The sequence below is a fragment of the Ambystoma mexicanum genome, chromosome 10, assembly GCF_040938575.1.
Source record: "Ambystoma mexicanum isolate Mex_15411 chromosome 10, UKY_AmexF1_1, whole genome shotgun sequence".
Taxonomy (NCBI): domain Eukaryota; kingdom Metazoa; phylum Chordata; class Amphibia; order Caudata; family Ambystomatidae; genus Ambystoma; species Ambystoma mexicanum.
Window position 1 is genome coordinate 1077937713 of NC_090932.1, and position 16602 is coordinate 1077954314.

The window sequence follows — 16602 nt, forward strand, 5'->3', positions numbered from 1 at the left end:
TATAGTCAAGAGTAACTAGAACCTGAAACAACTGTGTTTATGTATAATAAAGCTACCTGGGCTGTCTAATCAAGAAGCACACAGCTTGTCTGTGCCTGAAGGTATTTGAAGAGGAAGTGCCAGGTAGCATCACACTCCAGCCACCCCCTTCGAAAGTGCCAGGAACGTTCACGGCAAAATATGTGATGTATGGAGAACAGATAAACCAGCATAGAGCCGCAGTTGGGCTCTGCCCAGTGCCTATCAGAATAACAGCACCTATTGAAGTACCGACACCAAAGAAAACCTGGACAGTAAGGTACCCATTGAGAAGACCATATCTACAGGCAAAACAAAAGGACGTTTGTCAGAATGAAATACCTGAAGAAGCCAAGAGGATACTAAAAGAAGACGAATGGTGACGTCATCAGAAATCGGACTGACGTGCATATAGAAGATATAATGACCTGAGAATACTGACAAAGAGACAAAATACCATGGATAAGTGACATCTTGAGCCTAAGGTGAAACAGTTGGTTTCAAGATGAAGAAACTTATGCCATATGCATGATGAAGATATTAAGTTAGTTTAAATGTGTACTGATAGATGCAAGAAACTGCAAGAAGCAAAGAAATCGTGAAGCTTGCTTATGCTTAGTAATAAAATGGATTGCGGCAAGCGCCAACTATACATATATCTACCTCAAAAGCACTTTATAGATGAGTGAAAATCCACTATGCACATGAGTAGAATTGAACAGAGGTTACTAAAGGTCTCAAGAGGAGAGTGCCGTAGCAAACAAATCAAGTATTAAGACGGAGAGAAACCCAGCTGAAGGTAACCATGCCAAGAAGCCAAGGTCATATCAGGCTGGAAGCAGCTAACAGTGGATACAATTAAAGAGAAAAAGAACAGAGTATCCTGTTCAGAAAGGTCAAGATAAGCCACAGATGGTAGACGACTGGCAGAATTAAATCAAATACACAAAATGACATGAAGAAGTGGCCGATTTCATGGTGTCCTAATCACATGGCAAGGCAGGCAGGAAGGGATGAGACTTTCACTCCTACGCATGGAGCCCTGCCGCACCCATACTCCTTAACTTTCTCAGACCAAGAAACAGACTCAAGGCCAAACTACAAAGCAGTAATTGACACATGACCACTGAGGTGATGAATGATTGTAACATAATTGGAGGGAAGCTGGGGTGCAGACTTACTCCCTGCACCTGGGTGATTATTCAGCATGCTGCTAAGTGCAAGTGGAAAAGTATGAGTGGGGTTGATGCCAGCCCAATCATAGTGGACCGTTTAATCTAGGGTCCTATAGAGAGTAGAGCCAATGGGACATCATACTTTTAGTGACGTTTGCAGTGGCCAGTTTGAAGGAAAGGCTTAGTTGCCCCAACTGACATCGATTATCCAATCCCCTCCCTCGTTACCATATACAGATATAGTACATATGTTAAAGTTACCTTCCTATAACCAATCAAGTTGCATGCTAGATTTTTAAGATTATGCATCAATGATGACGAGTTTTGGGCATAAATATTGTGTTTTTCCTGAAATTAATTGGAGTTTAAGTGAGAAGGAAGATCAAGCGGTTGCTGATGTTCATTGAACTCCCCGTTTTCTGTACTTGTCATTAAACGGACTCCCTTTGCCAGTCTATTGAGTTGTCATTATTATTTGGTGCAAGAGTAGGAATCTGCATCCCCATCTATCTCAAGGCTGCTGCTGCTCATCTTAAAGGGCTGTTTGGAGACCCTCAGTCTTATGGGCGGCTGGGGTCCATCCAGTTCACTTGGTAGCAGATATTAGATGGGTAGATTAGATAAGACACCCATTGACCGTCGACATAAGTAACTTCGGGTCCTCGGCAATATCACAAGTCCTTTGCCATCCGGCTGAAAGAACGAGAAGCTCCCCATAGATAGTGGCTAGTTTAATTCAAGACCCTGCAGGTTAGGTGAGAAGGAACCTTTGCTTTCTCCTAAGAACCCCTTCCCACTTCTATGAGCAGCTGATCAGATGAGCAGCACGGAAAGGAGGTAACGAAGGTGGTGATCCCGAGAGTCCGGAGAGGAAAAAAATGCGAAAGGTGAGTGAAAAAGACTGAATGCTTTGGCAAAAAGTTGCATGCCTTACAACAAGTAAAAGGAAGGTAACAGAGGGAGGTGGGACAAACATCAGAGTATAAGTATAATGTATATATAAGGGGAAAATATTGACTCAAGGGTGGCCAAGAAATACAGAGAGATACCGGGAGTGACCGAGGTAAAGAGTATACGCCCATTTCCTAGGTTTTAAAAGAGCACTAGAAGAAGCCTTCATTTAAGGTCCTGAATTGATAGAATGTCATAGGAGACCAGAATCGATTAAAGATGATCTGAAAGAAATGGGCTTAAATTCCATGTCAGAATACAATTAGGGGCAGAATGCATCTGAGGAAGCAGATGGCATGAGATTTGTGTAGCCGGCTGGAGTCTGTCTTGTCTGTTTTATGTTTTTTTCCAATGACCTCAGAAGGTAAAAACATTTTAAAAGAGGAGCATGAAAATTGTGCGATTGAATAGATAAAATGTTGCATGGCATGAATTGATGGGTGTTGTTTGTAAAAAGTAAAAGTCATTTTTTTTTTTGAAAAGCGGGATTGGAGCTTGCGACGATTGGTGCTCGCTCATATTGTTGATCTTGTTTGTGAAACATAAAGCATAATAAAGTGTTATACAAAGATAAGATAAACAGGTTAAACATGGAAGACTTTACCCCATTGGCACACATGTGCAAACAGCTGCCGAAACATGCACCTAAGCTTAAACAGTACAGTGCAGAATGGGTTAAAGGGACCGCAGACAAAATGTTTATGCCATGGCCTCAAGGAGGATAGCTATCTAAAACGGTCCTACAGCACATGACGACATATTTGCACACCACATACACAGGTAAAAAGTTAGATAAACGCCTAGCTAGTTTAGAACTTTGAAAGATGTACCAACAAGAAAACGAGGAGGAACCACCGTTAGATTGGATACTGAACATATGCACAGAGGGGGGTAAAGAGCCTTTTGTGCCACCCGCCCCGTCTGAAGCGAAAAGCGAAGCTAGTAAAGATGAAGGTTTATACCCGTTGAGGGAACTTAAAGCAGCCACAGCATGTAGCAACCCGTCATATGAGTCGCCTATGCAAAGTAGTGACGAAAGCCCAGAAAAGGATAGAGAAAGAGATATTACCTCCAAAGTCCCGAAGGACAAGGAGAGGTGCGAAAAGGAAAAAGGAGACCAAAGTACATCTCTAGATATGGGAAGAGAGGGAAAGAGATGGAAAGGAGATGAGGATAGGACTGATGAGATGGCATTCGCACAGAACGAATAGATGGGAGGTCAGATTTTATTGAAACTTGATGGTAAAGGCATTGAGGATATGAGACAAAAAGGAGAATGTGACGAATTAGAAAGGAAGGAAAAGGAAAACCGATCGAGAGATGAAGGGGCTAATAAAAAGGATGGACAGAAACGAGAGCAGTTATATCATAATGAACATGTCAAAAAACAGGAAAAGGCAAAAGAGCAAAGAAAACGCGATCATAAGCAGAGAACAGCTGATGATCGAAATAGAATAGAACAAAGGAGAATAGAAGAAGAAGAACAAAAGATACAGGAGAAGAGAATAAAAAGATGAAGGGATGAGGAAATACAGAGGGAAAATGAACAAAGAAATGCGAGAAAACAAGAAGAAGATAGGGTCAGAGAGGATGCGAGGAAGCGTAGAGGGTTTGATGACGACATAGAACATAAGCGAAGACAGAGAGCACAGGATCTTGAATATCTGGAAAGAGAGGTTAAAAAACCTGATCCAGTAGTAGGCTGGGAAGATATAGAAAAATTCTTCCCTGAATACGATTCAGTACCAGGCACGTCTAGGCCAAATATCGAAGATGACTTCGACACCAGAAGCATCAGAGAGACGATCGCTAGAATATATGACGAGATGGGGCTAGAAAAGGTACCCCAAAGGAAAGGAAAGTATGAGCATCTTGAGAGCACTCAATTGTATGATACTGAGGACGCCTCGTGAAGTAGCAGAAATAGAGAGCTGTCATTATATAGGCTGACTCTGACCAGAGATGAGGAGGATGATAGAAGTTGCACGAGTTGGGCACAGACAATATCGGACGCAGAAAGAGAAGAATGTGAAGAAAGAGAAGACGAGAGAAGATGCGAAAATGCTTCTCTAGGGGAAAGGGAATAAGATGGTCAGATTCTAGTGGGTCTGCACCTACGACATCAGATTCAGCCACACAATCAGATTGGCATGAAGGAGTATCATATGGTCAGAGGGGAGGAGTCTCCACCACCCTATGTGAGCAGACTAAGGACATTGCCAGGTAGACGGCGATGCAGGAATATTACCCCTATGGTAGTCAGAAAAATGATGAGAGAGGAAAAGGAGTGTCATTTGTCGCAGTTCCCTTTACTAGAAAAAGGAGGAACAAGGCCACAATATATACCCTGGCCTCACATGGACAGAGAAAACCTGAAAAATAAGCTCCCAATGTTGACATGGGAGCCAGAAAATGGATACATGAGTAACAAAAATGACAGGAGGGAACACGTCAGCTATAGGGGATATTAAGGTTCTTTTAATCGCCATACTTGGTGATAGAGCTGATGATGTGTGGACACGGGCAGATTACCCTGGAGTGACTACAGTTAATACCACGCATGACGGAGTGCCGTTTAACAATTGCAGAACCGCAGTATGGAAAGCGCTTCGAGTGCTATACCTGGACACTTCTGATATGGGAGTTATAATGACACGCAAGATAAAGGAGTCGGATGATCCTTTGCATTACATTCAGAATTTCCATGACACCTGGGTGCTGGAAACTCGTGAATTTTGGGGGAAATCTATACCTGTGTTTTACCATATATTATGCCAAGGGCTGCCAGAACAGGTACAGAAGCAGCTCAAGAAATGGGTAGGGATTGAGGCTAAGCCATGGTCTGAAAAACAGTTGACCATTGCACACTATTGCAGGCTGCTGCATGAGAAGAATCTCAAAAAGGATGCTGCACGAAACGGTGAAGAGGCTAAATCGGTGCAGAAAAAATTATCAAAGTATGCCATTGAAGAGGCAATAATAACTAACACAGACGGATCTAACACGCTGCAGATCAATAATAAAAAGCAGTTTGATCAAATCAATAACGGCCTTTACCCAAGGGGAAGAGGCTTTCGAGGAAGAGGATGGCAGAGTAATCAGGGAGGTTTTCAAAACAATCAAGGAGGTTTTCAAAATATGCAAAATGGGAACCAGGGTATGCAAAAGGGGCAAATAATCAGACCACCGCGAACATGTTGGATGTGTGGAATGACAGGGCATCTAGCACGCACATGCAGAAGTCAAGGCATGGTGCAAAAAAAACAATTCACAAGAGGAGGGATGGTGAATCCATCTGCGTTCTCACAGCAGGGTGGAAATTAAGTTGCGCAGAATCACATGGTGCAGCAGCAAGCGCTAGGGGAACAGCAAAGTTTGCAACCCCAGAATGTGACAAATTTTCCACAGGGCCAGTCTCAACAGTCGCCAATGCAACTATCACAAACAACAGGTACAGGACAGATACTGAATTCAGGAATGAGAAATGCGACAAGTGGCATGGAAAATCCGTTCACTCAGAATGGGACAAGATTATATATGGGCTAGGACAGCTCACTGAGAGACCTGATGTGTTATATCGTATTAGTGACACCGAACCCTCACGAGGAACCAAGGGTAGAGGTCTGTATAGGGGATAAAATATATTCTTTCTTAATTGACACAGGTGCGACATGCGCATGTATACGTGAATGCAAGTTTTCTTTGTCCGGCGATGCCATAAATACTCAGGTTTTCACAGGAGCAACAAGTCGTGTTCCTTTTACAAAAGAACTTCCAGTCTCCACAGGAGAATGTGACATGAATGTGCCAGTGCTATATTAAAGGCAAACCCCAGTGAATATATTGGGACGAGACCTAATGACAAAGTTAAACATGACAATCTCGTTCACGGAGAAGGGCATAGTATGTTCAACTCCAAGAATGCATTATTTGAACATATGCAAAATGAATAGAGCATACGTATGACAAATGGGTATGAGAGCTATTCCATTAGAACCAGAAATATTCGCTTATGAAGTGCGCATATTAATGTCATGGCTATTAGGCCTTGCAGACAAAACCATGAGAACCCCAGATGAGTTTTTATTCAGACCAAGACTACCTATGCACAAGGAAAAGGAACGAGTGTTTCCCTTGACAATACAAACAGCCATAGTGCTAGGAGAGCAGGTTCTGCTTGATGGTTGTGATGATGAAGGCAGACAATGGTGTGCAGTAATCACCATTGAGGAAGGTCACAGATTGACTGACGTCACTGATGAGGATCTGTTTGAAAAACAAACAAGTGAAGATGAGATGACAGTTTGAGGTTAATTTCATCTATTTGGAAAAAATAATCAACAGAGAAGTGTCTCAGAGAATGATGTTGGCACAAAAACGTCCTGAATATTTTGATGACGATATGGCAAAAGTGCCTGTCACGGTATGGACTACAGGCCCTTATGATGTAGGCATACTGAAAGGAGTTGGAGAAGTGAAGATTAAATTGAAACCAGGAGCAATTTTACCAAAAGCACGACAGTATCCCATGTCTAGAGAAGCAGATTAAGGGATTTTTAAGACAGTTTCTGCCATGATGGAGCAGGGCATCTTAGTGACATCAGAGTTGTCGTGCAATACTTCGATTTACCCTGTGAAAAAATGGAAAGGGGGGTTTTGGAGGCTAGTGCAAGATCTACGCCTGATAAACCAGATAGTAGAGGCCGAGTTCCCTCTAGTCCCTATCCCGTCAAACGATCCTATGTAATATACCTTTTGAAGCAAGGTATTTCACAGTGATTGACTTGAAAAATGCATTTTTCTCAATCCCATTGCACAAAGACTCACAAGATTTGACATTGTTCACGTTCAGACAAGTTTGTTTGAAAAGCACAAGGCTGCCTCAAGGGTACTGTGAATCTCCTTTGATTTTCAACAGAGTCCTGCAGATGGACTTAAGCAATATCGCATTAGAGAGTGTTGTCTTGCACTAGGTGGATGACATTCTAATTTGCAGTACGACAGAGGAAAAGTGCACACATGATTCTAGTCAGCTATTGACTATACTGGCTGAGAAAGGATATAAAGTTGACAAAGAGAAGTTACAATATTGTCAACAAGAAGTGTTGTATATAGGCCAGCTAATTTCACAAGAGGGGAAAAGGGATACCCCTGAAAGAGCTGAAGCCATTTCAAAGACAGCCAAACCACACACGATAAAACAAATGCAGAGTTTTCTCAGATTATGCAACTATGTCAGGGCATGGGTCTTTGACTACAGTTCCTTTACCAGACCCTTGTTACAAGCCATGAAGAAAGCACAGGCAACAAATAAAAAAATCACGTGGCCCGAGACCATGGAAGAAGGGTTTGTTGAAATAAAAAAAGGCCATTTGCATGGAACCAGTTTTAGGGATTCCCAATTATGCAGAGGAATTCTACCTGTTTTCACACATGAATGGCAGTGTTATGACAGCAGTACTCACACAGAGAACCACGTTGGGGTACAAGCCGCTTGCATACTACAGTGGGAACTTAGACCCAATGATGAGGGGTCACTTCCCGTGCGAACAAAGTTTAGCTGCCGCAGCGTTTGCCGTAGAAAAGGCTACAACCATTGTTGACGTTATTCGTTGAGCACGCACTATTTGCCATTTTAGAGAAACCAAAAGGCACATTGACATCCCAGAGAGCTTCTGCTTATGAAGTGGTCATATCAAATCCAATGATTAAAAAATAGTTTGATGCAAAATAGTGAACCCAGCTATGTTTATAGCAGAGCCAGTCACTGTAGGAGAGCCAATACATGATTGCGCAAACTATGTAGAATTCTATGATGAGATTCCCAAATTGAAAGAAAATGCATTGGCTGAAGGTGAGATCGTCTTTGTTGTTGGTTCTTCGAGGATAGATCAAAATGATGGACAGAGCTATACAGGTGCCACTGTGATGAAACACATGGCAAATGGTGAATTTCAAGTACTCATTAGTGCATGATTACCCTCATATTATTCAGCACAAGCTGCAGAATTATTGCCGTTGATACTCGCACTCGAGAATCACGCAGACCAGGAAGTGATGGTGTACAGTGACTCTGTCTATGTGACGTCAACAGGGCACGCAGGCCTAGCGCGCTGGAAAAGGAGGGGCTACCTCTGAGTGGACGGAACGCCAGTGCAACACGCAACCTTATTGGACAGGCTCATTAAGGCACTACAGCTCCCTGTGGGCATAGCGGTCGTGAAATGCGCTGCCCACACGAAAGGGACAGATTTTATCTCATGTGGAAATCAAGCAGCAGACACTGAAGCTACGCGTGTGGCAACTAAATCATGAGAGTGGAAATAACCAATGTGCATGAGAGAATGACTGTTGAACGAAGCAAGCCTGAAGGCTACAGCAAAATGGCAAAAACTCAGTTAGTGGAGCTCCAAGGGGAGGCACCACAGGAAGGGAAGAACCCATGTACTCGACAAGGGTGTTCTTTAAACCCCTCAGAGAGCTTGTGGCAACAAGACAGATCTGGTAAACCGGTGATGCATATAGCCTTATTAAAGATAGCACTGGAATAGTTATACTATCCAGCGCACATGACAAAGGAGAATCTAGCAGCAACGATTGGTGAAGACTGGTTCATACCGAACTTGGCAGAACACGTTGCATTTTTTATGGTGAACTGTATAATTTGTCAGCGGTTCACGCCTGGGCATACACTACATGTGATTAGAGGAGTTATCCCAAGGCCTAATGGGCCTTTTCAGCACTTGCATATCGATTATGTCGATATGATTCAAGTATGTAACGGGTACAGGTATCTAATTGTTGTGGTGTGTCCGTTCTCTAGATGGATAGAAGCAGATCCATGTACACACCCAGCTTCTACCTCTGCGGCCAAATTCTTGGTGAGGGAGGTGTTTCCCAGATGAGGATTGTGTGAAGCCATGAGGTCAGACAATGGTCCTCATTTTGTTAATGCAGTATTTGAACAGATTAACTTGTTGCTTGGTATAAAGCACACATTTTCTTTAGCGTTTTATTCTCAAAGGAATGGCATATGTGAGAAGCTTAATGGATTGTTAAAGGAAAGAATAGCTAAGTTGAAGCTTATTCTGAAGAAGGGATGGCTACACTGTCTTCCACTGACACTTTATGCACTCAGAAACCAGCCTGGTTCTGACCATCATCTTACGCCGCACGAAATCGTGACAGGCAGAAGGATGCGCACGCCATTGACACCTCAAAATAGAGCTAGATGTGATGCCCAGCCAACAATAGAAGTGTTAGGATTGGAAATGCAAAATTACTTGAATTGCATGACATCTTGTCTTACTGTATTTTCAGGACAGCTGCAGCAACAACAAGAAGGGTGCAGGGCAGCACAGAACACAGAAGGAGATACTACAAAAGACCAAGTTCCAAAATGATGTGTTCCTCCAGTATTCCCTGGGGACACGGTCCTGGTGAGAAACCACACAAAAAAAAGTGGGACAAGCCAAGGTTCAACGGCCCCTTTAGAGTGGACGACGTTACACCCTCTGCAGTCAAGCTACAGGGAAGAAGAGCTTGGATCTTTCTGTGTGACATCAAGCCATACATTGGAGAAGACCCTCTGCCCGCACCCAACCACGTAGAGACTACAGACAACAGGGAAGAACCACAGCACATGCAGACGAAATCCATGATGAGGAAGAACGACGCATGACCAGCAAAGCAGAGACAAAGAACATTTTGTGCAAGTTGTGGCTTAGTTTTGGACACTTCCTTTGAGCAGAATAAGAGAAAAAGGGACATAAAAACACGGACACTCTGTGCATCCTAGTTGCAGGGTGAAGAAGAAGAATTGCTCGTATAAGCCACAAAATAGTTTGTTGATTTTGGACTTTGCACTGAGGCACACTGAAGCCTTGAAAAGAAAAGATATGCCAGATTTTGATCGAGTATACATAAATTGAAAGAGAGTACAGTATCCCAACTCTTTTGATACAGAAGCCTTATTTGGACTTACTCATGGTGTCACGCAATAGTGACCTCACCAAAGACATTCTGATCTATTTCGAGTTAGTATTGAGGTCATACCCGTCATTGGAAGAAGAATCACAAGCATAACAGAGTTTCTTCAAGATCCTGAAAACAAAAAGACAATAAGGAGGCTGCTCACAGTGATTGTAGAGCAGTTTCTTTTGCTTCTGGAATACAGCGAGGACAAGCCAAATGGCCCTGTCACAAGAAGATAGCAGACTAGCTAGTAACATATTTTTTCACTTGATTGAAGACTTTCCAGAACTTGTGGGGAGACATGCCAGTGTTGATGTCCTCACTTTCAATAGATTCCCAGCAAACTCTACAAAGATGAGTATGCTCCTGCATGGTATCATAATGCAGGTTGAACTTTATAATCATCAGCAGAATCACGGGAGAAGATTGTAAAACTTTTCCTCGAAGGACAGATTGTGAAGGTGTTGCGAAGGACTTCACTCTTGTGTATATTGACAATGGAATGACATTTTGTCTGGAGTGAAACAGTTAAGAGGCATTGGGCCTCATTACGAGTCCGGCAGTAGCCGTGCTGGAAAAACCGGCAGGCTGCCGCCAGACCGGTAATACCATTCTACCTCCGTGATTCCCAGAATCACTGGGGCATTACAACCCCGGTGACCCGGTAATTCCGGAGGCGGAATTCTGTAAGTCCCCAACCAGAGGCCAGTTCATGGAGAGTGATGCATCACTCAAATGGGCAACTGAAGCGACTGATCTAGATAAAGATGATGAAGATGATTATGTCCAAGACATAAAGACAAGAAACAATGGCAAAACAAAGAACATTGTGATAAGAAATGAAAAGCCTGGAGTTAAAGGAGCGGAGTTTAGGAGAGAAACAAACAAAAAGCTGAACGTCAAAGGGAAATCTCCAGAAGAAGCTCGAAGATGGAAGAACAGAGGTCAAATGCAAATCTGGGGAACAGTGCTTTCACCAGACGGATGGGAGAAAGGAGTAGTGATCTGCAGAGCATGGATGATGATTGGATACTATAAGGAAACCATTGAAAATGCACAGATGATATGCAAACCATTATGGCCGAGACTGGCAAGACTGCTAACATGGGTCGAAGACAGAGGAGGACCCATGAAGATAGTGCCATTAGAGAATTCCAAACTGTGCTTCAGAAACAGTGGTACAAGAAAAATGGGGGAAAATAAGAACTCTGGACGAATCTTCGATGCTACAGCAATGGTACATAGTACTGCAGTGATCATGGATCATTATTGGGCATGTGGATCCAAAGCATTTATCAGATTGCCGAAGAATTGGGGAGGTATATTCACATTGGTGAATGTCCATGTTCCAGCGCTGGTGATTCCAAAAGGCGACCTGAATATTGACAGTTTCCCGAAATCAGATGCTCGCATGAGGAAATAGAGATCTGTGGAACTGATGAGCCGAATGAAGAGAGAGAATTACTTCTCTGCCCAATCAGAAGAAGCCTTTCATGCAATCCCATACGAACGCAGGTTGTTCAGCTTGACCTCATCAGTGTTCACGACAATCCTTATGCCAAAAGTTCAGATTGGAGCAAATACTAAATGGTTGCAGATAACCAGGTGGGAGTTACTGCAGACCATCAACACAACCATAAAGGGATTCAATGCAATCAAAGAAGAGTTCAGAGCAATTCGACTAATGACTCTCCAGAACAGATATGTCCTAGACATGATCATAGCTAAGGATGGAGGTGTTTGTGCAAAAATCGGAGAATCACGTTGCTCATTTATACCATCTCACGATGACGAAAATGGAACCTTAACAGAAGCCATAGGTATGCTGACAAAACTACAGAATCAGATGATAAATGAAGTTGGCGAAGTCGACGATGATAGTTGGTTTGGATCACTGTTTTCATGGGTTCCACAATGGATGGCAGACACGTTCAAGTTCCAGGGAGCCTTGTTGGTGATGATATTGCTTGGATTCTGTGTTATCAAGATAATAATCTCTCAGTGCCAGATAACTGCGAAAAAGGCCATAGGGATGAAAATCATGATTGACGTCGAGTCAGGATGGAAGCCCAAAGACCTGACTGATGAAGAAATAAGAGACTTTGTGAAGGCCAGCATTTATGCACCAGAAGGAACAAAGTTTCAGTATCCGAAGAAACATAGAAAATATGTGGGAAAATTGATCTATTGCAATCCAAGTGGAGAATGTCAACTAATGACATGGAACAAAGATGAGCATGTAAGAACAGCAGGATGTTTAAAGGGAGTGATAAGGATATGGAACCCAAAGGAAGTACCAACACCCAAGAAAACCTGGACAGTAAGGTACTGTCATGATGCCTACCCCCGGGGACCCAGACCAAGTCCAGCAACCCCAGAAGCAAGTATCAAGTTATTCCAAGCAAGCCCAACAACCCCTGCTAGGAGCTATTTGGGTGCAGTCCTGGCGTCTATGGTGCCAGGTTTATATGGAGAGTCAGTCCTGGCGCCATAGGCGCCAGGCTCATAGATTAAAACTTACCTGATGCAGACCATGCTGCAAACTTACCTGATGCAGACCATGCTGCAAGAGCTCCAAGCCAAAAGAGGCTTGGAAGGGACTACTTTACCTAGGGACTATTTTTTACTCGGGTGGGGCTGGGGAGGAATACTTACCTGGAACTACTTTGGAGGCTATTTAAACCACACCCGAAGAGCAGCACACGCTTCATGTTATTCTGCATCCAGCAGCGTAACGCTCACCATGCCTGCAAGTCTGCATCCAGTCTTCTGCCACGCCCGCCTCGAGTCTGGAGCTCCTAGAAAAAGGGAGAAAGAAGGAGAAAAGGTTAGAACAAGAGCAATACCTTTGATCCTTGCCTGAATTCCCGATCCACCGCGCCTTCGAGCTGGAAGAAAGAAGTTATTTTAAATGCGTCACCTCGCCTGCTGCAGCGCCGCGCTGAACTCACCGGCCTTTGCAGCATCTTCACATTCCACTGCATCCTTCTGCATGTTCCCGCCGCACTCCGGCACCTAAGGGGAACACAAGAACAGCAAGGTGAGCCAAGGGAATAAACAGAGGCAATATTAGTTACCCCCCATAGGCTTACCTGATTTTACCACCGGGGGTACTATTCCTCTTCACGGGTCGGCGCAGCTTCCACTGCATCCTCGCTGTACCCCGGCCCCTAAGGGGAAACAAAAGGACAGCAAGTTGAAACAAAGGGACAAACAAGAGGAAACCTCCTCACCACAATAGACTTACCTGATTTTACCGCCGGAGGCATTATTCCCCGAGACTTCATTCTTTCTCTCAGCGCCTGAATAAGGTTACATGCTGACATTATTTTATCGAACTGTGTTGGATAATACAAATCCTTACCTGAATATTACCAGTTGCCACAAGGAACTCTTCGCTAGGGTCAAGCTGCAACCTGCAAGGAATCGGACAAGAGTGAAAGTCAGACATTTGAACTCTTATGAACTATATACTTACGGCGTCTTGCCAGAAATCTCAGAGTCAATATTGTTCTGGAACTCACCAATTCCTTTGAGCCAGTGAAGCAACTGGTTATCTACGCGCCCCTGTGCTCAAGGCAGGATGGAGAGCTCATCTTTCCAAACCATCAGAAGACTATTCCTGTGGGCCAAGCAAACGAAGTTAGGTGGGCCAGTCCAGTCCGTCATCTCGGCACTACGCATCACATTGGTGGAGACGCAGCTGTCCAGTTCAGATCGACGCCCCTGTGGGAGCCAGGTGAGCGTAACAGGTACCCATTGAGAAGACCATATACACAGGCAAGACAAAAAGACGTTTGTCAGAATGAAATACCTGAAGAAGCCAAGAGGATACTAAAAGAAGACGAATGGTGATGTCATGAGAAATCGGACTGATGCACATATAGAAGATATAATGACCTGAGAATACTGACAAAGAGATGAAATACCATGGATAAGTGACATCTTGAGCCTAAGGTGAAACAGTTGATTTCAAGATGAAGAAACTTATGCCATATGCACGATGAAGATATTAAGTTAGTTTAAATGTGTACAGATGCAAGAAACCGCAAGAAGCAAAGAAATCGTGAAGCTTGCTTATGCTTAGTAATAAAATAGATTGCGGCAAGCGGCAACTATACATATATCTACCTCAAAAGTACTTTATAGATGAGTGAAAATCCACTATGCACATGAGTAGAATTGAACAGAGGTTACTAAAGGTCTCAAGAGGAGAGTGCCGTAGCAAACAAATCAAGTATTAAGACGGAGAGAAACCCAGCTGAAGGTAACCATGCCAAGAAGCCAAGGTCATATCAGGCTGGAAGCAGCTAACAGTGGATACAATTAAAGAGAAAAAGAACAGAGTATCCTGTTCAGAAAGGTCAAGATAAGCCACAGATGGTAGATGACTGGCAGAATTAATCAGATACACAAAATTGAATGAAGAAGAAGCCGATTTCACGGTGTCCTAATCACGAGGCAAGGCAGGCAGGAAGGGATGAGACTTTCACACCTATGCATGGAGCCCTGCGTACCCATACTCCTTAACTTTCTCAGACCAAGAAGCAGACTCAAGACCAAACTACAAAGCAGTATTTCACAGAAAGCCACTGAGGTGATGAATGATTGTACCATAATTGGAGGGAAGCTGGGGTGCAGACCTACTCCCTACACCTGGCTGATTATTCTGCATGCTGCTAAGTGCAAATGGAAAAGTATGAGTGGGGTTGATGCCAACCCAATCATAGTGGACAGAGTAATCTAGAGTCCTATAGAGTAGAGCTAATGGGACATTGTACTTTTAGTGACATTTGCAGTGGCCAGTTTGAAGGAAGGGCTTAGTTGCCCCACCTGACATTGATTATCCAATCCCCTCTCCCCGTTATCATAAACAGATATAGTACCTATGTTAAAGTTACCTTCCTATAACCAATCAAGTTACATGTTAGGTTTTTAAGATTATGCATCAATGCTGATGAGTTTTGGGTATAAATGTTGTGTTTTTTCTGAAATTAATTGGAGTTTGAGCGAGAAGGAAAATCGAGCGGTTGCTGATGGTCATTGCACTCCCCGTTTTCTGTACTTGTTATTAAACGGACTTCCTTTGCTAAACTATGAGGTTGTCATTATTATTTAGTGCAAGAGTATGAATCTGCATCCCCATCTATCTCAAGGCTTCTGCTGCTCATCTTAAAGGGCTGTTTGGAGACCCCCAGTCTTATGGGCCGGCTGGGGTCCATCCAGTACACTTTCCATCCTCTTTAACTTCACTACATTTGGCGATGAGCAGAAAAAGGACCCTCAGGATCGTGAGCAACTGTCCTAGCAAGTAAGGAGGATTTTAGTGGGGAGAGCAGTGCCAGATAGACCACCTGCCAAGCCCCAGAGGCGTCACCCATTCTATTATATTTATTGTTTTTAATTGGCTGAAAAGGGGAATGAGTGCTGAGAATCCCCTCCGTCTACCACAGTTCAAAGCTGCTCTAAAATATGTGCCTCCAGGATTCCAAGACGTCTACCAGTGAGTAAGGACTTGTTAGTCCCTTACTCCCCTCTGGGCTAAATAAGCAGGCCTTGCTTCAGACCCCGAAGGTGGGCTGGGCGATAGCAAAACCACACAGTGAAGTGAGGGAGCAGCAGGAGACACTCAGAGGCGCTCGCCCCCTGCCCCCATCGTGCAAAGTGAAGATTCCGCAGAATGGAGAAAAAGGGGTATTGGAGGTAGGTGGGCCCAGCGGTGCTACTGATTGAAGAGGGGATCCCGATTACAGTGAAGTGAGGCACATTTCCCCAAACGGATTGCGACAAGAATAAAGCCTCTGGGAAGGTAGGCAGCCAGAGGGGGACACAAAAAGGTCATTGCAGCAATTCATGCTTATGGAGATAAAGCCTGAATGGTGCAATAAGGGTGAATAACAGCAGATAGAGGAGGGGACAAGCAAAGAGCGGGGGCCAAGTTGAAAAGGTGCAAATGACTACCTGAGGGAAAGTTAATTGGAAAGCACGCCCCTCTAGACGAGAGTGAAGCTGTCCAGAGGGTAAGTGCCCTGGAGGAGGCAGAACAGTGGGTTGTGGCTGGATAAATTACTACAGCAGGATGCGTGGGGGTGCCACTAAAGGAAAATAGCTGGAAGTGTAGAAAGCATTGAAAAGGAGAAGAATTACGAATTACCGCCGGACAATGTGTGCAGAGAGATTGATATATTGAGACTCAATATATAGGAGAGTGAATAAATAAGATGTTCCGAAGTGGAGGAGAGGCTCATACACAAAGTGGTGGGCTGCCCCCTAGCAAGAGGTGACTGAGAGAAACACAGGATATATAGGGCAAAAGACCCCTCCCAGATGCCAAAGCCTAAAGAAAATGACACACTGGCCAGAAGAAAACAAGCCCAAACTGTGCAGATAGAACAATTGGAGCGGTGTTGGAAGCACAGCGGAGAGGTAACAACTAGTACCAAAAAGAAAGACACTGAGGATAAAAGTCGGGATGCCCTGGAGC

The 16602-nt window shown here is 43.9% G+C and overlaps 1 protein-coding gene across 2 annotated transcripts in view; it reads left to right on the plus strand.

Moving 5' to 3' along the window:
* Positions 1–16602, plus strand: part of LOC138491986 (gastrokine-1-like) — a 108189-nt gene that overhangs the window by 44725 nt on the left and 46862 nt on the right. The window lies entirely within an intron of this gene.